Source organism: Erinaceus europaeus, chromosome X (genome assembly GCF_950295315.1).
Source record: "Erinaceus europaeus chromosome X, mEriEur2.1, whole genome shotgun sequence".
Lineage (NCBI taxonomy): Eukaryota > Metazoa > Chordata > Mammalia > Eulipotyphla > Erinaceidae > Erinaceus > Erinaceus europaeus.
In genome coordinates this window covers 127,571,410-127,596,409 of record NC_080185.1, presented here as the reverse complement: position 1 = coordinate 127,596,409, position 25,000 = coordinate 127,571,410, and the positions used below count along the sequence as shown (strand labels likewise).

Genomic DNA, 25,000 nt, shown 5'->3' with positions numbered 1-25,000 from the left:
GCCCCGTGCTGCAGACGGGAAAAGGCTTCAGAGCTGGGGGCAAGGCAGCTTAATGGTTCTGCACACAGACGCTCCTGCCTGAGGCTCTGGGGCCCCAGGTTCCATCCCCAGCACCTCCAGCAGCCAGGGCTCAGCAGGGCTCTAGGAAATAATAATAATAATAATAATAATAATAATGGTTCTGCACACAGACGCTCCTGCCTGAGGCTCTGGGGCCCCAGGTTCCATCCCCAGCACCTCCAGCAGCCAGGGCTCAGGGAAATAATAATAATAATAATAATGATAATAATAATAATGGCTCTGCACACAGACTCTCCTGCCTGAGACTCTGAGGCTGCAGGTTCCATCCCCAGCACCACCAGCAGCCAGGGCTCAGCAGGGCTCTGGGAAATAATAATAATAATAATAATAATAATAATAATAATAATAATAATAATGGTTCTGCACACAGACTCTCCTGCCTGAGGCTCTGAGGCCCCAGGTTCCATCCCCAGCACCACCAGCAGCCAGGGCTCAGCAGGGCTCTGGGAAATAATAATAATAATAATAATAATAATAATAATAATAATAATAATGGTTCTGCACACAGACTCTCCTGCCTGAGGCTCTGAGGCCCCAGGTTCCATCCCCAGCACCACCAGCAGCCAGGGCTCAGCAGGGCTCTGGGAAATAATAATAATAATAATAATGGTTCTGCACACAGACTCTCCTGCCTGAGGCTCTGAGGCCGCACGTTCCATCCCCAGCACCACCAGCAGCCAGAGCTCAGCAGGGCTCAGGGGAAATAATAACAACAACCATAACAATAATAATATTTTTGCCAAAAAATAAAATAAACTCTCATGCCTGAGACTCTGAGTTTCCAAGTTTCAGTTCCCAAAGAACACATGAGACATGAATCCCGAAGAACACGGTATCTTCATTCCCTCTTTTGAATTATTTGTATTTATTTTATTGGGTAGAAACAGCCAGAAAATTGGAAAGGGCAGGGGGAGGGAGAGAGGGAGAGAGACAGAGAGACACGGGCAGCCCTGCTTCGCCGTTTAAAAAGCCTTCCCCCTGCAGGTGGGGACCAGGGGCTCCAACCTGGGTCCTCCCGCATTGTAACACGTGCACTCAACCAGGTGCGCCGACACCTGTCTCCAGAAGTGTTCATTCTCTCTCTCTCTCTCTCTTTTTAAATTTTTTATTATCTTTGCCTATTTATTGGATAGAGACAGCCAGAAACTGAGAGGGAGAGAGACAGAGAGACAGACACCTGCAGCCCTGCTTCACTACTGGCAAAGCTTTGTACCTGTAGGTGAGAACCGGTGGCTTGAACTTGGGTTTTTGTGCCTGAGAACAGGTGCATTCAGAAGGTGCGCCAATGTGCGCCAATGTCTCTATTAGAAAAAAAAAGACCTGTCAACACCCATGTTCAGCGGGGATATTATCCATGAGGATCATTTCTGGAACCATCCGTTCCACCCCGGTCCCATGGCTGCCGGTTCTCAGCAACATCGCCCCGCCAGATATTCGTCGGGATGCGGCATCATCCAAGTTCATTTCCCACGTCTACGCTCGACCGGACCTGCCAATATACGCGGAGATCTTCGCCCACCCTGTCCAACGCTTGACGTCTCGTCACCCAATCTGGTCCCCTACGCCTACACTGAACTTCTCTGTTCCAGTCTCTTGGAAACAGAGTTGGCAGTCAGCTGAGGTCAAGAACAAACACCTCATCACAGACCCCTGCGAGCGTCCACCCGGCTTTGACCTGGCACGTTATGACTGGGCCCTCCTCCATCGCTATCGAACAGGCCATGGCCGGTGCGCCGCTATGTTCCATCGCTGGGGAGCCAGAGACGACCTGAACTGCCCCTGCGGCTCCAGACAGACTATGACCCACATAGTCAACGACTGCCACCTCTCCAGATTCAAAGGTGGTCTCGAAACTTGACATCAGGCTCAACCTGACGCTGTTGACTGGCTACGGAAGAAGGGCAAACGCTAGAAGAAGAAGAAGAAGAAGAAGAAGAAGAAGAAGAAGGAGAAGGAGAAGGAGAAGGAGAAGGAGAAGGAGAAGGAGAAGGAGAAGGAGAAGAAGAAGAAGCGGGGAACCCATTACAGAAGCCAGACCTTCCACCTTCTGCACCCCATAATGACCCTGGGTCCATATTTCCAGAGGGATAAAGAATAGGAAAGCTATCAGGAGAGGAGATGGGATACGGAGTTCTGGTGGTGGGAATTGTGTGGAGTTGTACCCCTCTTATCCTATGGTTTAGTCAACGTCTAAGTTGCGGTCAGCGGGGATGGAAAGGTGTAGGCGCATCATTTGGAGAGCTGACCTTCATCACAGAGGATGGTGTTCGAGAAACGAATGAGGCAGGGTTAACGGGGAGATGCTTGGAGGAACAAAGAAAAACTGGAAGAGAGAGACAACTGCTCCATTTGCATGTGGACGCAGATAAGCCAGCAGCATCCAGGCAAGACGGAGCTGTGATGGCCGACATTCAGAAAAGGTTGAAATACACACACACACGTCTTGAGAAGACCGGGAGCTGAGCTCTGAGGATATTGCACAGCTCAAGCAAAGGCTCGGGGAAAAAAATAATGGAACAATTCTTTCGCCAGACAGCCGCGGAAGAGTTATTATTTCCAATTTTGAATCTCATCCCCCGAGGTCACACTTGGTGATCTTCTGCGGTTATCTTCGATTTACCACAGGAAAGAGCAAAAAGACATCAGTTGAAGATAACCATCTCCGACAGCTAGACGTTCAGATACATAAAAATCCCTCCTTCCCTCCCTCCCTCCCTCAACGTCGGGGAAATCTGTCTCTAGCTGTCTCTCATTGTCCTTGAAAGCAGGACAAAACTGTAGGTTCTCTTTATCATCAGATATTCCTGTTTTTTTTTAATATTTATTTATTTTTATATATATTTCTTTGCCTCCAGGGTTATTGCTGGAGCTCAGTGCCTACACCATGAATCCACTGCTCCTGGAAACCCTTTGTTGCCCTTGTTGTTTTATCATTGTTGTGGTTATTATTGTCATTGTTGCTGTCATTGGACAGGACAAAGAGAAATGGAGAGAGGAGGGGAAGACCGAGATGGGGAGAGAAAGACAGACACCTGCAGACTTGATTCACCACTTGTGAAGCGACTCCCCTGCAGGTGGGGAGCCGGGGGCTCAAACCGGGATCCTTATGCCGGTCCTTGTGCGCCACGAACACTTAACCTGCTGCACCACCACCTGGGACTGTGGTTGTGCGTTTTATCTTGGACTATTTACAGAGAGAGAAAGAGCGGAAGGAAGGGGAAAAGCATCCATTACTGGAGATAGTTGTAGAGTCCTTTTGAGGAGTCATTAGCTATCCATGGTGCTGAATTAAAAAAAATTTATTAGTGAATTTATAATGGTAGACAAGACTGTAAGATCACAGGGGGACAATCCCACCCAGTTCCCACCCCCAGAGTCCCCTGTCCCATCCCCTCCATTGGAAGCTTCCCTGTTCTTTATTCCTCTGGGAGCCTGGACCCAAATTCTTTCTGGGGAGCAGAAGGTGGGAGTTGTGGCTTCTGTCATTGCTTCTCCTCTGGACATGGGTGTTGGCAGGTGGATCCACACCCCCAGCCTGTGTCTGTCTGTCCCTAGTGGGGCAGGGCTCTGGGGAGGGGAGGCTCCAGGATACACGGGTGAGGGCGTCTGCCCAGGGGGGTCAGGTTGGCGTCACGGCAGCATCTGCGACTTGGTGTCTGAGAAGCATCAAGATATAAAGCAGGACAAAGTGTTTAATAACCAGGAGCCCAAAGGTAGGAACAGAGCAGATGGAACTAGGGGTCTTCCTGTGGGAAGAAGCCAGGACGTCTGTTTTAGGTCTATTCCAAGGGGCCTGTGACTTTATTCATTGTTACCTGTCCCCGACAGGTAACGTGCAGGTGGGCTGCAAGTCTTGTCTGGGGAGATGGTGTCAGAGTTGGGAATAGGGCTAGAATTCTTACGTTATTACTAGTGATTTAATAATAATTGACAAGATTGTGGGATAAGAGGGCTACAATTCGTTACAATCGGAACCACCAGAGTTCCCTGTCCCATCCCCTCCATTGGAAGCTTCCCTGTTCTTTATCCCTCTGGAAGCCTGGACCCAAATTCTTTATTAAGATATAAAGCAGGACAAAGGGTTTAATAACGAGGAACCCAAAGGTAGGAACAGAGCAGATGGAAGTAGGGGTCTTCCTGTGGGAAGAAGCCAGGACGTCTGTTTTAGGTCTATTCCAAGGGCCTGTGACTTTAGTCCTTGTCACCTGAGCCCGACAGGTAACATGCAGGTGGGCTGCAAGTCTTGTCTGGGGAGATGGTGTCGGAGGTGGGAATAGGACTAGGATTTATATTTTTATTTTATTTTATTTATTGTTGTGGTTACTATTGTTGTTGTTGATGTTGTTGTTGTTGGATAGGACAGAGAGAAATGGAGAGAGGAGGGGAAGACAGAGAGGGGGAGAGAAAGACAGACACCTGCAGACCTGCTTCACCGCCTGGGAAGCGACTCCCCTGCAGGTGGGGAGCCAGGGGCTTGAACAAGACAAAGTGTTTAATAATCAGGAACCCAAAGGTAGGAACAGAGCAGATGGAACTCGAGGTCTTCATGTGGGGAGAAGCCAGGACGTCTATTTTAGGTTTATTCCAAGGGGCCTGTGACTTTATTAATTTTTTCCTGAGCCCGACAGGTAACCTGCAGGAAAGTATTATTTAGAGAAATGGTGTCACAGTTGGGAATAGGACTAGAGCGTTGAATCAGGGCAGAGACAAGCTCCCAAATATGGGAAAAGTAGATCAATACCATTAATTATAAACCCCATTGGTCTGATCCAGGGCCCATATCTATTCATATTTGGTGTTGAATTTTTAATACAAGTGTCATTTTATGAGCCAACTCCTGGAATTGTAGCTCTATTTCCCCAAGCATGCCCAGAGTTTCATTAAATATAATGAACAGGGAGCCTGGTTTTTCTGCTGTATTTCGCATCTTGTTCTCAGAAACATCGTCATCTGGGAGGTGGTACAGTGGGCAAAGCATCGGACCCTCAAGCATGAGGACCTGAGTTCGATCTCCAGCAGCACATGGACCAGAGTGATGTCTATCTTTCTCATGAACAAACAAATACAATCTTTAATAAAGAAAGAAGCTAAGAAAGAAAAAAAATCAGAGGCAGGTCTTCTGTGAGGGGAATCAGATCTATAAATATATTTATTTCCCGCCCCTCTTCAAAAGAAAATGCCATCCAAGGAATGGTTTCTTGGTGTTTTGTGTGAGGAAGTTGTTTGTGAGAATGAATAAAGGTCTTTCGAGCTGAACGAGGCCCCATCCCTTTGAGCTTGAGGAAAATAAAACCAAACATTTATTGTCTCTGTTCCTTCTCGCCTTGTGCCGAGAGCAGCTGTTACATAGATCAGGCTTGTTTATTTGCCGCATTTACATTTTGAGCAGATGCACTGTTGATCTTGCTAATTGTTTAGAAGTTGAGACGGATCTTCGAAAGCTCTATGTATTGTTTCCTTGTTTCAGACACATTTTTTTTTCTAATTTTATCAGTCGGATAATATTGATTTACAAAATTAACAAGCTAACAGGGGTACAACTCCATCCCGTTCCCACCCCCCAGAGTCCCGTGTCCCCATCCAAAGTGAGAGTAGGTGAAGTTTGAGGTCTTCCTGTGGGAAGAAGCCAGGACATCTATTTTAGGTCTATTCCAAGGGGCCCGTGACTTTAGTCCTTGTCACCTGAGCCCGACAGGTAACGTGCAGGTGGGCTGCAAGTCTTGTCTGGGGAGATGGTGTCGGAGTTGGGAATAGGAACAGGAAGCTGGGTCAGGGCCGAGAGTAACCCCCAAAATATGGCAATAGTGTATCAATACCCTGGACTGTAGACCCTTTTGATCTGTTCCAGGGCCCGTCTCTGTTCATATTCAGCCCAGGAGCCTGTGTGACCTCTGAGTCCCTGTTGGTCTCAAGCTTGGTTTGATTAAAAGATCTTTTTCTTATTTTTTAAATTTATTTGTCATTGTTGTAGTTATTGATGTTGTCGTTGTTGGATAGGACAGAGAGAAATGGAGAGAGGAGGAGAGACAGACACCTGCAGACCTGCTTCACCACCTGTGAAGCGACTCCCCTGCAGGTGGGGAGCCGGCGGCTTGAACTGGGATGATATGCCAGTCCTTGTGCTTTGCGCCACATGCATTTAACCCACTGCACTACCGCCCGACTCCCAAAATATCTTTTTACACACCCATGTGCTGTGAGAGCTCTGTCTTCCCTTTCCCAGTTTTAGAAGACTATTGAATGGAAAGAGGAATACTGTTCAAAGAAATTATATTGCCCTTTGGAGAATAACCAGTGTTTTCAGAATCTTTTTTTTATTTTTATTTTTTTATTTTTGGCTTTTGGCTTTTTGTCCACGTTCCAGGTAATTTGTCTTCCTTACTTGGCTCTGAAGTCCAAGATGTGGAGCTGAATTCGAGTGTCCGCAGAAAAAAATTAAATTAAATGAAAAAAAAAAGCTCCTTATCTCACACCTGTTCAGTCTTCCTTTGACGGGCTAGACTTGCGGACAGGAGAGAGCATCCAGGAACTTGTGGTGGCGTGTTGATGCAATTCTTTATTCACACGGGAGCATCCCGGAGTCGGGTGTGAGCACAGCGAGTTAAGTCACATGGCGCCAAACCACAATGGCCGCCTCCCACTTTGCACCAAGCCGGCCCTTCTCCAGGTCGGGACACAGGAGAGAAAAGAGAGTGAAACCAGAAACGGAAGTGGGTTTTATGGGATAAAACCGGAAGTGGCAGTCGGAAATGGAAACGGCTAGGAAAGGGCGTGGAGAGAGGCAAAAGGCATGCTGGGAAGGTAGACACGGCCTTCGCCACTGTGGCGATGGTTTTAACTGGCGGGATTAACTAACACCCTGCAGGCAGGGCGGGTCTCGAGGTAGAAAGAAGATAAATCAGAAAAAACAAGGAAATAGGCCATAGTGTCAACAATGGAAGATGGAGCAGGGGGAGCTGGTTTAATGTCCAATATTCCTTGGAATCACGAGTCATGTACCAAGATTTCTTCTTGGTCATGTTTCAGAATAAATAGCTAATGTACATTTTCACAATCAAGGACACCTACCTCTCTGACATCAGTCAAACCAGTGGACATGGTCGCATCCTCTCTCAACCTTGTTTATGATCTAATCTCTGTACAAATCATCATCATCAATTTTCCCAATAATATATATATGTATGTATTTTTTTTTCAACTGTTGGTGTATCCTTTCAGTATTCATTTATAGTTTCAGGCTCTGTCATCTCTGGAAATTTGAAAAGACAATGATGACAACTACTAATTTCTTTTCTTTTTTTTACGATTTATTTCCTTTTGTTGCCCTTTTTTTTTTTTTTTTCTTTATTGTTGTATTTGTTATTGTTGTTGTTTTATTGTTGTAGTTATTTTTGTTATTGATATTGTCATTGTTAGATAGGACAGAGAGAAATGGAGAGAGGAGGGGAAGACAGAGAGGGGGAGAGAAAGACAGACACCTGCAGACCTGCTTCACCGCCTGGGAAGCGACTCCCCTGCAGGTGGGGAGCCGGGGGCTCGAACCGGGATCCTTATGCTGGTCTTTGCAATTTGTGCCACGTGCCCTTAACCCGTTGCCCTACCGCCCGACTCCCACAACTACTGATTTTTTATGTCTTTGTATCAGCCATGCATGTGGCATGTTGGGTAACATTGGATGGTTTTTCATGCTTCTAGTTGTTGGACATTTCATGGGCTTTAATTGATTATTGTTTGATGAGAGAGAGAACCTTGCAGGGCCCTGACCTGAAGGGGAGCCGGGGCTGGAACCCAGGACTCTGAGGGCTCAGACTGCTCATACATCCTGGGCTCTGACAGCTGAGCTGGCCCTCCCTGGACATTTCAGGATATTATTGATTATTGATTGATTTGAATGAGAGAAAGTGGCACCCTAGCCTGAGAGGGAGCCCGAGCTGGAACCCAGGACTCTGGGGGGGCTCAGGCCGCTTGTTCTGGTCTCTGACCACTGAGCCGTCTCCCCGAGGTTTATTTTTCTCGCTCCACGCCTCTCGATGACATGTTCACACTATTTACCCGTCTCTGTCTGATGATCGCTTCTGTGTTGTGACATACTTTCTACTGGATTGAGTCATTCCTCCATTTCCTCGTCTCAGAGTTATAATTACAATCAAAACCTTGATTCAGAAGCCGTGGGTGTTTCTGTAAACACCTGAAATTGCGTGTAATTATCAAAGAAATGAGGTTATTACTCTAGGAATGGCTTCTACCCTTTTGTCCGGGGAAATCCTTATCAGAGTTATTTATTTTATTTGTTTATTTACTTTTTTTTTTTTTTTGCTATAAAAATCACTTATGTTGCGTCTCTAGACAACAGGGAGATCGGACGTTTCTGATTTGCTTCCAAAGCAAGGTCTTTCTTTATGGACAGTCGCAAGGTTTTATTCAGTCGGATTCCTCAAGACTTTGGGATTCTAAATTCCAGCGGCCGGGAGCCCAGTGAAGCACATGTAGCGACGGGACCCGCTCAGGGATCCGGGTTCGAGCCGCAGCTCCCCACCCATGGGGGCTGGAAGTTTCACAAGCAGTGAGGCAGGTCTGCAGGTGTCTGTCTCTCTCCCTCTTTATCTCCCCATTTTTTCGCAACTTCTCTCTGTCCTGTCCATTAAAATGGAGTGAATTCATAGTGCTGCCACCAAGCCCCAGAGACAACCCTGGAGGCAAAATAATAATAATAATAATAATATACCAATTTTTTTCAAATATAGTATTTCAGTAGATTTTTCAGTGCCAATGAACACCAGTTTTCTTTGTAATATGAGCTCACATCGGATGCATAAAAGAATTCAGTATAGGTCTGGGAATATAGCACAGTGTTTCTGCATATAGACTCTCATACCTCAGGCTCTGAGGCTCCGGGTTCAATCCCCAGCACCACCAGCAGCCATAGTTGAGCTGGGCTCTGGGAAATAATAATAATAATAATAATAATAATAATAATAATAATAATAATAATAAATAATGGTTCTGCAAACAGACTCTCCTGCCTGAGGCTCTGAGGCCCCAGGTTCCATCCCCAGCACCACCAGCAGCCAGGGCTCAGCAGGGCTCTGGAAAATAATAATAATAATAATAATAATAATAATAATAATAGTAATGGTTCTGCACAAGACTCTCCTGCCTGAGGCTCTGAGGCCCCAGGTTCCATCCCCAGCCCCACCAGCAGCCAGAGCTCAGCAGGGCTCTGGGAAATAATAATAATAATAATAATAATAATGGTTCTGCACACAGACTCTCCTGCCTGAGGCTCTGAGGCCCCAGGTTCCATCCCCAGCACCACCAGCAGCCAGAGCTCAGCAGGGCTCTGGGAAATAATAATAATAATAATAATAATGGTTCTGCACACAGACTCTCCTGCCTGAGGCTCTGAGGCCCCAAGTTCCATCCCCAGCACCACCAGCAGCCAGGGCTCAGCAGGGCTCTGTGAAATAATAATAATAATAATAATAATAATAATAATAATAATAATAATTAATAATGGTTCTGCATACAGACTCTCCTGCCTGAGGCTCTGAGGCCCCAGGTTCTATCCCCAGCACCACCAGCAGCCAGAGATGAGCTGGGCTCTCGGAAATAATAATAATTAGAAGGAGAAGGAGAAGGATGCAAAAGGACTTTCCTGCCTATGGCTCTGAGATCCCAGATTAAATCCCCAGCACCACCAACAGCTAGAATTCAGAAAGACTCTGGAGGGAAAAAAAGAAAGAAAGAAAGAAAGAAAGAAAGAAAGAAAGAAAGAAAGAAAAGAAAGGAAAAAATTCATCCTAGCATTGACAAGATAGTTCATGTCGCTTTGCTCATTTGGAAGACCCAAGTTTGAACCGAATTTTCGTTGCATTGACGTTTCTCTGCTGTGATCTCTTTGACTTTATTCCGTCCCTCCCTCCCCCAGTCCGTGGGTCTCTTTCTTTGCAAGAATCAGTCAACCAACCAACCAACCAATTAATCCGTATCCGGTAACATCGCTCAACCTGGACAGTCTGCTCCTTTGCCTTGTGCATGATCCAGGTTCAAGCCCAGCCTCTACTGCTTTGAAGGAAATTTCCATGCTGTGTTCTCATTTTGTTCTTTGCTCTTTGCCATTCTCTCTCTCTCTCTCACCTATATATATCATTATTATTATTATTATTTTTGCCTCCAGGGTTATTGCTGGGCTCAGTGCCTGCACCATGAATCCACTGCTCCTGGAGGCCATTTTTTCCTTGTTTTTTTTTGCCCTGTTTGCTGTCATTATAATTATTGCTGTTGTTGCTGTCATCGTTGTGGGATAGGACAGAGAGAAATGGAGAGAGGAGGGGAAGACAGAGAGGGGGGAGAGAAAGACAGACACCTGCAGACCTGCTTCACCGCCTGGGAAGCGACTCCCCTGCAGGTGGGGAGCCGGGGGCTCGAACCGGGATCTTTATGCCGGTCCTTGCGCTTTGCGCCACCTGCGCTTAACCCACTGCACTACCCCTCGACCCCTATATATATTTTTTTTTTCAAAATTAAATGAGTTTTAAAAATACATTTCAATTTAATCTCAAGCTCTTTGCTATTGTTTCAGGGTTGTGCTGAGCCCCATATATATATATATATTTCAAGATTAAATGAGTTTAAAATATATATTTCAATTTAATCTCAAGCTCTTTGCTATTGTTTCAGGGTTGCACTGAGTCTCAAAATATATTCTACCAGCCAAAAGTCTAAAGAAAACGTGAGGGATACGTGTGTGTATGTAAAAGGATTTATCTTCCATTCCTTGAATGCAGAAACATTTCAATAAAAACCCTCACCACTGAAAAATCTGCAGTGTCAGTTTGTAAATGCAATGCGTGAAGATTTTAATAACAATCTCAGGTAGATATCAGAGACCTATAAAAGTTTTAACATTGTTTGATTCCTACCAAAGGGAAGACACAATCAGGTTTTTGTTTCTTTGTTTTTTGTTGTTGTTGTTGTTTTGTTTCCTATTCTACCACCACCAGTCAGGAAAAATTATTCTTCTTATTTCTTTTTCTCCAAACATCTTCCAAAATCAGTTATAGAAATACAGTCAATTCCCCAGCCGGTCCTGTTATTTTAATCATCACAATAAAGCATTCTTTGAATGGAGAAAAATAAAAATAAAAAGATAAATCACTCAGCTTGGCTTTTATTGCCGTCATAACTTTCTGCCTTTAATTTCTCTGAAAATGACAGCTCGGGATAATTAAATAGTTGCTTCCTTGCCTTCTTTTTGGTTAAGGCACAGCATACTGTAACACAGGAAACTATAATATATATATATATATATATATAAATTAATGTGGTCTGGGAGGTGGTGTAATGGGTAAAGCGTTGGAGTCTCAAGGTGAGGTCCTGAGTTCAATCCCCAGCAGCACATGGACCAGAGTGATGTCTACTTCTTTCTCTCTCCTTCTATCTTTCTCATCAACACTTAAATAAATGTTTAAAAGAATTATAATACAGGGAGTCGGGCAGTAGCGCAGCGGGTTAAGCGCAGGTGGCACAAAGCGCAAGGACCGGCATAAGGATCCCAGTTCGAGCCCCCGGCTCCCCACCTGCAGTGGAGTCGCTTCACAGGCGGTGAAGCAGGTCTGCAGGTGTCTGTCTTTCTCTCCTCCTCTCTGTCTTCCCCCTCCTCTCTCCATTTCTCTCTGTCCTGTCCAACAACAACGACATCAATAAAACAGCAAGGGCAACAAAGGAGAATAAATAAATATTAAAAAGTTATAATGCAACATCTATTCTAAAAATCGGATAAAAGAACACAGCTCTTCATGTCCGTATTGACAAGGATACACAAATACAAAACATTGTGGGTACCACTGTTACTGGTTAATATTCTTCAAAAGGTTGTCTAATATAATTTTAAGCCCCCCCTCAAAAAAAACAAAACACATCATCATTCAGGGCTAGAAAGAGAGAGAAATTTTAGCCGCCAAGTTTAGGATTTGCAAGTATGAGTTGTTGGATCTGAAAACCCAAACCACACATTCCAGGGCGTGAGCGTTCGTTTGTCTGGTCTCTCTGCTGCTCATAAAAGTGAAAGAATTCTTTAAAAGATGGATATGTTACAGCTTGTATCCTTACCCGGTCGATAACAGACTTTCACTTTCAAGTATGAAGTCCTGAGATCAATCCCAGATCATTGCACCTGTCGTAGAGATGCTCTTCCTTCTGTCTATATCTATCTATCTATCTATCTATCTATCTATCTATCTATCTATCTATCTATCTATCATCTATCGTCTATGTATCCATATAATCTATTTATATCTATCTATCATCTACCATCTACCTATCATCTATTATCTATCTATCCATCCATCTATTCTATCATCGATTTATCATCTCTATTATCTATTCTATCATCTATCATCTAACGTCTAGCTATCATCTATTATCTATCATCTATTATCTATTCTATCATCTATCTTCTACCTAACATCTAGCTATCTATCATCTATCTATTCTATCATCTATCATCTACCTATCATCTAGCTATTATCTATTCTATCATCTATCATCTGTCTATCCATATCTACCTACCATTTATCTATCATCTATCGTCTATGTATCCATATAATCTATTTATATCTATCATCTACCATCTACCTATCATCTATTATCTATCCATCCATCTATTCTATCATCGATTTATCATCTCTATTATCTATTCTATCATCTATCATCTAACGTCTAGCTATCATCTATTATCTATCATCTATTATCTATTCTATCATCTATCTTCTACCTAACATCTAGCTATCTATCATCTATCTATTCTATCATCTATCATCTACCTATCATCTATCTATTATCTATTCTATCATCTATCATCTACCTATCATCTATCTATTATCTATTCTATCATCTATCATCTACCTATCATCTATCTATTATCTATTCTATCATCTATCATCTACCTATCATCTATCTATTATCTATTCTATCATCTATCATCTACCTATCATCTATCTATTATCTATTCTATCATCTATCATCTACCTATCATCTATCTATTATCTATTCTATCATCTATCATCTACCTATCATCTATCTATTATCTATTCTATCATCTATCATCTACCTATCATCTATCTATTATCTATTCTATCATCTATCATCTACCTATCATCTATCTATTATCTATTCTATCATCTATCATCTACCTATCATCTATCTATTATCTATTCTATCATCTATCATCTACCTATCATCTATTATCTATTCTATCATCTATCATCTACCTATCATCTATCTATTATCTATTCTATCATCTATCATCTACCTATCATCTATTATCTATTCTATCATCTATCATCTACCTATCATCTATCTATTATCTATTCTATCATCTATCATCTACCTATCATCTAGCTATCTATCATCTATCTATCTACCTGCCTATCTATCATCATCTATCTCTTTTGAGCAAATAACCAGTCTCTTTGAAGGCCATATAGTGGCCCCTTCAGGGACCGAGTGACTTAGCCCTCTCTGGGCTTGTCCCCACCCCTTGTCCTGACCCCGGCGCCTAAGTCTGTCTGTCTTTCCTCTGGGGACAGAATCATTAAGCTGAGTGCCTCCTCCTCCTCCTCCTTCATTCTAATCCTCTTTGCCTACTCAAGATTTCACTACTGGGAACCATAGCGGGAACCAGCAGAGTAGGAAGTTAAACACTGAGTGCATACAGACTTCTCTTTCTCCTTTCCTCTCTAACTCCCTCCCTCATCTGCGTGTCTATCTATCTATCATCTATCTATCTATCTATCTATCTATCTATCTATCTATCTATCTATCTATCATCTATTTATCATCAATCATTTATCTATTTATTTATCTATTCAACTATCATCTGTTATCTATATCATCTATGATCTTTCTATCATTTATCAATCAATCATCTATTTTTTCATCATCTATTATCTATCTCTATCATCTGTGATCTATCTTTCTATCATTTATCAATCACCTATTTATCACCTATTATCTTTATATCTATCATCTATCTATCTAATCTACATACCTAATCTATCTCTATCCATCTATCTATCACATATCTATATTTGTCTATCATTTATCTATCATCTATCATATTCCTATCATCTATCAATCTACTATATATCTATTTTATTTAATTTTATTTATTTATTTTTGGTTTCAGGGTCACCACTAGAGCTCTGTGATTGCACTATGAATCCACTGCTACCTGGGTCCATATATATACACTTTTTTTCCATTTTATTAGACAGGACAGAAATAACTTGAGAGAGGAGGGCAAAATAGAGAGATAGAGAGGGAGAGAGAAAGATAATCTCCTGCAGACCTGCCTCGAACCCGGATTCTTGGGCGGGTACCTGTGCCATCAGTGGTCTGTGAGTTTATCATCTATCTACATATCTCTCACATATCAGTCTAGCTATCTTCTATTGATTCTGAAGGTCCCCATTGTCTATCACAACCCTTCCATATCTATCCATATATCCATGCATCAACCTCTCTGTTTATCTCTCATTATATACAACCCCTCCATTATCGATCTACCTACCATTATCTATCACATATCTATCTATCCATCCATCATCCATCTATCTATCATCTATCTAATCTATCATCTATCTATCCATCCATCATCCATTTATCATCTATCTAATCTATCATCTATCTAATCTATCTATCATCTATCTAATCTATCATCTATCTAATCTATCTATCCATCCATCATCCATTTATCTACCTATCATCTATCTAATCTGTCTATCCATCCGTCATCCATTTATCTATCTATCATCTATCTAATCTGTCTATCCATCACCCATTTATCTGTCTATCATCTATCTAATCTATCTATCCATCCATCACCCATTTATCTATCATCTATCTAATCTATCCATCCATCATCCATCTATCATCTATCTAATCTGTCTATCATCTATCTAATCTATCATCTATCTATCCATCCATCATCCATTTATCTATCATTTATCTACTCTATCATCTATCTAATCTATCTATCCATCCATCACGCATTTATCTATCTATCATCTATCTAATCTATCCATCCATCATCTATCTAATCTGTCTATCATCTATCTAATCTATCATCTATCTAATCTATCTATCCATCCATCACCCATTTATCTATCAATCATCTATCTAATCTATCTATCCATCCATCACGCATTTATCTATCATCTATCTAATCTATCCATCCATCATCCATCTATCATCTATCTAATCTGTCTATCATCTATCTAATCTATCATCTATCTAATCTATCTATCCATCCATCACCCATTTATCTATCAATCATCTATCTAATCTATCTATCCATCCATCATCCATCTATATGTCTATCTATATCTATCATCTATCTAATCTATCCATCCATCATCCATCTATATGTCTATATATCTATCATCTATCTAATCTATCTCTCATCTATCTAATCTATCTTCCACCCATCTAGCTATCCATCTATCTATCAATATATCTTATCTATCCATCCATCTATCATCTATCCATCTATCATCTATTTATCTATCATCTATCCATCACATATTATCAATATATCTTTACCTTCATATCATCAGGCAATCCATCTCTGTAGACACCATCAATAATCTATTATGTGTTCATCTATTATGTCATACCTAGCTAACTGTTGTAAATGAGTTTTTTAAAAATTTCGATCACGTTTGTATTTTTGTACTCTATTTATTGGAAAGAGATAGCCAGATATTGAGAGGGAAGGGGAGACAAAGAGGGAGAGAGACAGAGACACACCTTCTGCCCTGCTTCCTCACCCCTGCAGGTGGGGACTGGGGGCTTGAACTGGGGACCTTGCACATTATAACACGTGCACTCGACCAGGTGTACCAGGTAGACAGGTAGATATGTAGATAGAGAGATGAGAGAAACAGAGACAATAGCCCCACGAGCCCTGGCTGCTCCATGATGATGATGATGATGATAATGATGATGATGATGATGATGATTTCCCAGAGCCCTGCTGAGCCCTGGCTGCTGGTGGTGCTGGGGATGGAACCTGGGGCCTCAGAGCCTCAGGCAGGAGAGTCTGTGTGCAGAACCAATATTATTATTATTATTATTATTTCCCAGAGCCCTGCTGAGCCCTGGCTGCTGGTGGTGCTGGGGATGGAACCTGGGGCCTCAGAGCCTCAGGCAGGAGAGTCGGTGTGCAGAACCAATATTATTATTATTATTATTATTATTATTTCCCAGAGGCCTGCTGAGCCCTGGCTGCTGGTGGTGCTGGGGATGGAACCTGGGGCCTCAGAGCCTCAGGCAGGAGAGTCTGTGTGCAGAACCATTATTATTATTATTATTTCCCAGAGCCCTGCTGAGTCCTGGCTGCTGGTGGTGCTGGGGATGGAACCTGGGACCTCAGAGCCTCAGGCAGGAGAGTCTGTGTGCAGAACCATTATTATTATTATTATTATTATCATTATTATTATTTTCCAGAGCCCTGCTGAGCCCTGGCTGCTGGTGGTGCTGGGGATGGAACCTGGGGCCTCAGAGCCTCAGGCAGGAGAGTCTGTGTGCAGAACCATTATTATTATTATTGTTATCATTATTATTATTATTATTATTTCCCAGAGCCCTGCTGAGCCCTGGCTGCTGGTGGTGCTGGGGATGGAACCTGGGGCCTCAGAGTCTCAGGCAGGAGTGTCTGTGTGCAGAACCATTATTATTATTATTTTAAAAAGTCACCCTTTTTTGTCTGTTTTTTTTTTTTTTTTGGAGAGGGCGGCAATATCTCTAAATATGATTTCTAAACACTGACGATCATTTTTCCCCTGGATGTTTGTTTCTTTCTTTATTTTTTAACAATGTTGATTATTAGACAGATAGACCTCTTTTCTTGGCCTTCAATTTTTTTTCCTTTGGAAGGGGCCCAAGAAAGAAGAAAAGAAGCAATTTCTCAGGATAATTTCTCTCTCTCTCTCTCTCTGTCTTTTTTGGCAGCTCCGAGGTATTTTATCCTGTGGCCTGAGTTCTGGAAGGCTTTTTTCTTCCCCTGGCCAGGAAGCACCTGGATTTTCTCTGGTCTTAATTGCACCGTTCATTAGCTCTTGGAGAAAAGTCCTTTTGTTTCTTGTCATCTAATTAGTTCTCCCAGCCAGGACAAACAAGAGCTTCAGAAACTCACTAAAAAGGAACAAAAAAAAAAAAGAAAAGAAAAGAAAAGAAAAAAATAGAGAAAAACGGAACGGCTATGTCCAGCGATGTTTCTGGGTCAGGCTCAGTCTGTAAAGAAATAAATTTTAAATTGTGAGGTGGCCACCACTAATTTCCATCACAATCTTGGTGCCTGTCCTTTCTTTCTTTCTTTCTTTTTCTTTCTTTCTTTCTTTCTTTCTTTCTTTCTTTCTTTCTTTTTTCTTTTTTTTCTTTTTCTTCCTTTTGGCTTCGATGCATAAGCTAATTGGAGTCTTTTGTTGGGGCGGGAGAGACAATTCGGAATTGCTATTTTGAGAACAAAATGTAATTAGTAGTGGCTGACAAACAGAGACTTCTCTATTGGAAGGGCGGGAGACAGCAGAATGGTTCTGCGAAGGGACTCTCCTGCCTGGGGCTCCAAGGTTGATATTACATACTCTCTTCTCTGAGGCTCTTAGGTCTCAGATTCAATCTCCTGTCCCTAGAAAATGCCCTGAAATTAGTTATATATGCCATCTGTCTATCATCTATCTATCATGTATCTTGCTTTCCATCAGCTATCTATCATCTATCTACCTATCTTTCTTTCTTTCTGTCATTTATCCACGGTCATCATCTATCTATTCTAGCTACATAGAGAGACACACATATGTGTATATGCATATAAAGACCAGGGGCTCGAACCCGGGTCCTTGTGCCTGGGAACAGGTGCCCTCAGCCAGGTGAGCCCTCACCTGGCCCATTCTATTCTATTCTATTTCCTATCCTATCCTATCCTATCCTATCCTATCCTATCATCTCAGCATATTCTATTCTATTCTATTCTATTCTATTCTATTCTATTCTATTCTATTCTATTCTATTCTATTCTATTCTATTCTATTCTATTCTATTCTTCTATTCTATTCCATTCTTTCATATCCTATTCTATTCTGTTCTGTTCTATTACATTCCAGCAAATTCTATTCTATTCTATTCTGATTATTCTATTCTATTCTATTCTATTCTATTCTATTCTATTCTATTCTATTCTATTCTATTCTATTCTATTCTATTCTATTCTATCCTATCCTATCCTATCCTATCCTATCCTATCCTATCCTATCCTATCCTATCCTATCCTATCCTATCATCTCAGCATATTCTATTCTTTCTATTCTATTCTATTCTATTCTATTCTATTCTATTCTATTCTATTCTATTCTATTCTATTCCATCCCATCCCATCCCATCCCATCCCATCCCATCCCATCCCATCCCATCCCATCCCATCCCATCCCATCCCATCCCATTCCATTCTAGCATATTCTATTCTGTTCTGTTCTATTCTATTCTATTCTATTCTATTCTATTCTATTCTATTCTATTCTATTCTATTCTATCCTATCCTATCCTATCCTATCCTATCCTATCCTATCATCTCAGCATATTCTATTCTATTCTATTCTATTCTTCTATTCTATTCCATTCTTTCATATCCTATTCTATTCTGTTCTGTTCTATTACATTCCAGCAAATTCTATTCTATTCTACTCTATTCTATTCTATTCTATTCTATTCTATTCTATTCTATTCTATTCTATTCTATTCTATTCTATTCCATCCCATCCCATCCCATCCCATCCCATCCCATCCCATCCCATCCCATCCCATCCCATCCCATCCCATCCCATCCCATTCCATTCTAGCATATTCTATTCTATTCTATTCTATTCTATTCTATTCTATTCTATTCTGTTCTGTTCTGTTCTGTTCTGTTCTGTTCTGTTCTGTTCTGTTCTGTTCTGTCCTGTCCTGTCCTGTCCTGTCCTGTCCTATCCTATCCTATCCTATCCTATCCTATCCTATCATCTCAGCATATTCTATTCATTCTATTCTATTCTATTCTATTCTATTCTATTCTATTCTATTCTATTCTATTCTATTCTATTCTATTCTATCCTATCCTATCCTATCCTATCCTATCCTATCCTATCATCTCAGCATATTCTATTCTATTCTATTCTATTCTATTCTATTCTATTCTATTCTATTCTATTCTATTCTATTCTATTCTTCTATTCTATTCCATTCTTTCATATCCTATTCTGTTCTGTTCTATTACATTCCAGCAAATTCTATTCTATTCTATTCTATTCTATTCTATTCTATTCTATTCTATTCTATTCTATTCTATTCTATTCTATTCTATTCTATTCTATTCTATCCTATCCTATCCCATCCCATCCCATCCCATCCCATCCCATCCCATCCCATCCCATCCCATCCCATCCCATCCCATCCCATCCCATCCCATCCCATTCCATTCTAGCATATTCTATTCTATTCTGTTCTGTTCTGTTCTGTTCTGTTCTGTTCTGTCCTGTCCTGTCCTGTCCTGTCCTGTCCTATCCTATCCTATCCTATCCTATCCTATCCTATCATCTCAGCATATTCTATTCTTTCTATTCTATTCTATTCTATTCTATTCTATTCTATTCTATTCTATTCTATTCTATTCTATTCTATTCTATTCTATTCTATTCTATTCTATTCTATTCTATTCTATTCCATTCCATCCCATCCCATCCCATCCCATCCCATCCCATCCCATCCCATCCCATCCCATCCCATCCCATCCCATCCCATTCCATTCTAGCATATTCTATTCTGTTCTATTCTATTCTTCTATTCTATTCTATTCTTCTATTCTATTCTATTCTATTCTATTCTATTCTATTCTATTCTATTCTATTCTATTCTATCCTATCCTATCCTATCCTATCCTATCCTATCCTATCCTATCCTATCCTATCCTATCCTATCATCTCAGCATATTCTATTCTATTCTATTCTATTCTATTCTATTCTATTCTATTCTATTCTATTCTATTCTATTCTTCTATTCTATTCCATTCTTTCATATCCTATTCTATTCTGTTCTGTTCTATTACATTCCAGCAAATTCTATTCTATTCTATTCTATTCTATTCTATTCTATTCTATTCTATTCTATTCTATTCTATTCTATTCTATTCTATTCTATCCTATCCCATCCCATCCCATCCCATCCCATCCCATCCCATCCCATCCCATCCCATTCCATCCCATCCCATCCCATCCCATTCCATCATATTCTATTCTATTCTATTCTATTCTATTCTATTCTATTCTGTTCTGTTCTGTTCTGTTCTGTTCTGTTCTGTTCTGTTCTATCCTATCCTATCCTATCCTATCCTATCCTATCCTATCCTATCCTATCCTATCCTATCATCTCAGCATATTCTATTCTATTCTATTCTATTCTATTCTATTCTATTCTATTCTATTCTATTCTATTCTATTCTATTCTATTCTATTCTATTCTATTCTATTCTATTCTATTCTATTCTATTCTATTCTATTCTATTCTATTCTATCCTATCCTATCCTATCCTATCCTATCCTACCCTACCCTACCCTACCCTACCCTACCCTACCCTACCCTACCCTACCCTACCCTACCCTACCCTACCCTACCCTATCCTATCCTATCCTATCCTATCCTATCCTATCCTATCCTATCCTATCCTGTCTTATTCTATTCTATCCCATCCCATCCCTTCCCATCCCACCCTGCCCTGCCCTGCCCTACTCTGCCCTGCCCTACCCTACCCTGCCCTACTCAACTCTACTCTACTCTACTCTGCTGTATTCTATTCATTCCACTCCATTCTATTCCATACCATCCCACCTTACCCTCCCCTCCCCTCCCCTCCCCTATCCTATCCTATTCTATTCCATTCCAGCATATTCTATTCTAATTATTCTAGCATAATCTATTCTAGCATATTCCATTCTATTCTATCATATTCTATTGTATTATTTCATACTAATCTATACAATTTCATCATATTCTATTCTATCTATTTTATCTATTCTATTCCATTCTATTCCATTCAGCCCCACCCTATCCTATTCTATTACAGTGTACACTATTCTCCTATATTATAACATAATCTCTTCTGTTCTATCCTTTAAGTTTATTTAAACTATTCTTTACTTTTATTTATTTTTATTATATTTTATAGGACATAGTGAAATTGAGAGGAGGAAGGAGGAAATAGAGAGGGGAGAGAGAGACAGAGACCCCTGCAACCCTGCTCCACCACTTGTGAAGCTTCCACCACTTGTTAAGCTTGAACCCGGGTCCTTGTGCCTGGGAACAGGTGCCCTCAGCCAGGTGAGCCCCACCTGAGCTCCTCATTTGATTTCCCAGCAAAGTGTGTCAAGTAAAAAAAAAATAGTGTTTTTAATAACTTGTCCTGACAAAGTATTAATCTCAACATATTAATTGATGCTTAATTGATGCATAATTGTTATTAAGCCAGTTAAGCATTATGAGAACTCGTAAAAATAAACTCGGGAATAATTAGCAATCCTTTGCGAATGAATTCATAAGAATAATAAGGGTTCTACAAAAAGACTCTCCTGCCTGAGGCTTTGAGGTCCCCTGGTTCAACCCCTAGCACCACCAGCAGAATATTTTTTAAATAATAAACATTTTATTTATTGGATTTTTGCCGTACCTGTTGCAATATCTCCCCTTTCTTTACAATTCTATTTATTTAATTCTTCTCCCTTTCTTTTAGTGAGTCTGGCTAAGGGTTGTCAATTTTGTTTACTCTAAGAACCAATATCTACCTTTGTTGATCTTTTGTATGATTCCTATATATATATATATATATATATATATATATATATATATATATATATATATATATATATATATTGTTATTTCTAACCTAATTTTAGTGATTTCAGTCCTTCTCATTCCTTTAGAGTTCCTTTGTTCCTCTTCTCCTGCATCCTTAAACCTATAGTAAGGTCATTTATTTGAGTTTTTTTTCCTTGTTGTCTAATATGTGTTTGTATGGCTATGAATTTCCCTCTCAGTACTGCCTTAACTGCATCCTAAATATTTTGGTACCTCGTGTCTTCATTTTCATTTGCTTCTAGGAACATTTGGATTTCTTGCTTCTAGGAACATTTGGATTTCTTGCTTCTAGGAACATTTGGATTTCTTGCTTGCATGCCTTTTGGACCCAGCGGTTCTTAAGCAGTTGGTTGTTGAGTTTCCGTATTTTTGAGACTTTCACTAATTTTCTGTCCGTTGTTTACTCCACTGTGGTCTGAGAAGATGCTTGGGATGATTTCAGCGCTCTTGAATTTGTTGATATTGTCTTTGCAAAAATGTCCAGCGGGTCTAGTCTGTCCATCCCTTCTGGCTGGTTTGAAAAATTTTTCTGGGATTCTGTCCTGATTCATTGCTATATTGGATGTTTTTAAAAAATTTTAATTTAAAGCATTATTATTATTATCATTTTATTTTTTGATGTCTTTTTGTATTTTGTGTCCTGGCTATTGCTGTCTGTTGGTTCCCAGACAACTGATGTAAATCACCTTGCAGTTCAGGAGTTTAGGGGGCCGATTTTTTCCCCCATGTCTTTTAAAAAATTTATTTATATATTTGATAGAGACACAGAGAAGTTCATAGAAAATCAACAGTCACACAGCAAATCAAGTCCCAAACGGTTCCTCATCATCATTTATACATATTTAAGATGCAATGAATAAATGCAATGAAAAAAAATTTTTTTTAATTTCATTCATTTTTTTTTTTTTTTTAGTTCATGCGATAAAATTCTTTTTAAAAAAATCGGTGTTTGTTACGGAGATGCAAATAGGCTGTAAGCACACACACAGTGGGAATGCAAATATCAGATATGATGATAGATCAGTTTATCAGTACACAGATTTTAGGATAGATACGATGAAAAGGAAATAAATGAATTAAATCTGAGCAGAAATTAAATGTTGGCAATTATATGGATGGGTCTTTCACTGCCACTGCCTTTGGGAGTGTCACCCAGTCTGTTAATTGAGTTATAATATTCCGTGGTTTTTCCTCTATAATTTCTCTCTCCTCTCTCTCCCTTCCTTTCTCTTCAACTCTCACTTCCTCTCTCTCTCCTCTCTGTTCACCTCTCTCTCTTCCTGCCTTTCTCTCCCTCTCCTCTCTCCCTTTCTCTTCTCTCTTCACCTCTCTCTCTTCCTGTTTTTCTCTCTCTTTCTCTCCTCTTACTTGCTCTCTCTCCTGTTTCTCTCTCCATCTCTTTCTGTTCCTCTCCTTCTCTATTTGCTTTCTCCTCTCTCTCCTTCTCTCCCTCTCTTCTCTCTCTCTCCTTTTCTCTTCCTTCTCTGTCTACTCTCTATATTCCTCTCTCCATTTCTCTCTCTCCTCTTTCTCCCATTCCCTTCCTTTCTCTCCATCCTTCTCTCTCCCTCTCTCTCTTATCTCTTCCTTCATTTCTCTCTCCCTTTCTCTCTCCCTGTCCTCTTTCTCTTCTCTCTCTCTTTTTCTCTTTCTTCTTTCTCTACTCTCTTTTCCTTTCTCCATTTCTCTCTCCTCTCTCTCCCTCTCCCTTCATTTCCATCCCTCTCTCTCTTCTTACCTCTTTCTTTGTTTCTCTCTCCCTTTCTCCTTTCTCTCCTTTTCTCTCTCCCTCTCTTCTTCCTCTCTCCATTTCTCTCTCTCCTCTCTCCCCCTCTCCCTTCCTTTCTCTCCATCCTTCTTTCTTCCTCTCCCCCTCTCTCTTCTTATCTCTCTCTTCATTTATCTCCCTCTTTCTCCTCTTTATTTCTCCCTCCCTTTCTCTTTTTCTCTCTCCCTCTCTATTCCTCTCTCCCTTTCTTTTTCATTCTCCTCTCTCTCTCCCTGCCTCTTTCTTTCCCTCTCATTCCCTCTCTCTTCCTCCCCTTCTCTCACCCTTCCTGCCTAGAAATCCTTGTCCCACTTATTTTTTTCAGCTTCTCAAGGTAAGTGATCTTATTTCTTCTTGTTATCCTCAAATCTAGTAATAATAAACAAGAAATAATGTTCAAAGACTCATAAATGATTTCTCAAGCAGAGAGAGAGAGAGAGAGAGAGAGAGAGAGAGAGAGAGAGAGTGTGATTTTGATGGTTTCATTCTGACTTTAAGAAATACCAGTTGCGGTCGCTTTTTATTTTCTGTGTATTAAAGACCTAGAGAAAAATGATAGTTCTTGGTAATTTATATGCTGAGGAATAATTAAGTCTTTAGTAATTTAAATTCATTAGCAACACAACTTTTATATATGGAAAAACTTTTTTTTTTAAATTCTGCTTGCATGAAACAGTTGTCAATATTAAGAATTTTGGGGTAGAAAAGAGTAGTAATCTCTCCAACAATGCTGTTTAAAATGTGTTGCTTTTTCTTTTTTTCTTACATGTTCGAGAATTTACTACCAGAAACCCTCAGTGCTGTTAAAAATAGTTATTTGGCTTATTAGGTTAAAAATTTTGAATCACAGTGAATTTTTTGAATGCCTCTTAATAATGTGGGTTTTTTAAAAATCAATTTGATTTTCTTTTTTTTGTTTTTAAACTCACATTATCTTTTTTCTTTCTTCTTCTTCTTTTTTTTTTTTTTGCAATGGCATCATTTTAACCCCCAAACTACATCCTCACAGACTCTCAATTTTTTTTTTTTTTGCCAGTAATGTTTCAAATTGGTCTTCATAACTTTCTGTTGATAAGCATTTCACATTGGCCACCCTATTCCATTCTTTATTTTTTCAGGGGTAAACCCCGTTTTAACAGATTTCAACTTTTTTGTGTGACATTCTTAATTTCTTTTTTTTTTCCCCTCTTCTTCTTTTTGAGCTTTTA

General features: G+C 40.4%; 1 protein-coding gene across 2 annotated transcripts in view; it reads left to right on the top strand.

Annotated features, from left to right (window-relative positions):
• Nucleotides 1–25,000, top strand: part of NLGN4X (neuroligin 4 X-linked) — a 144,364-nt gene that overhangs the window by 58,577 nt on the left and 60,787 nt on the right. The gene's annotated exons all lie outside the window — the stretch shown is intronic.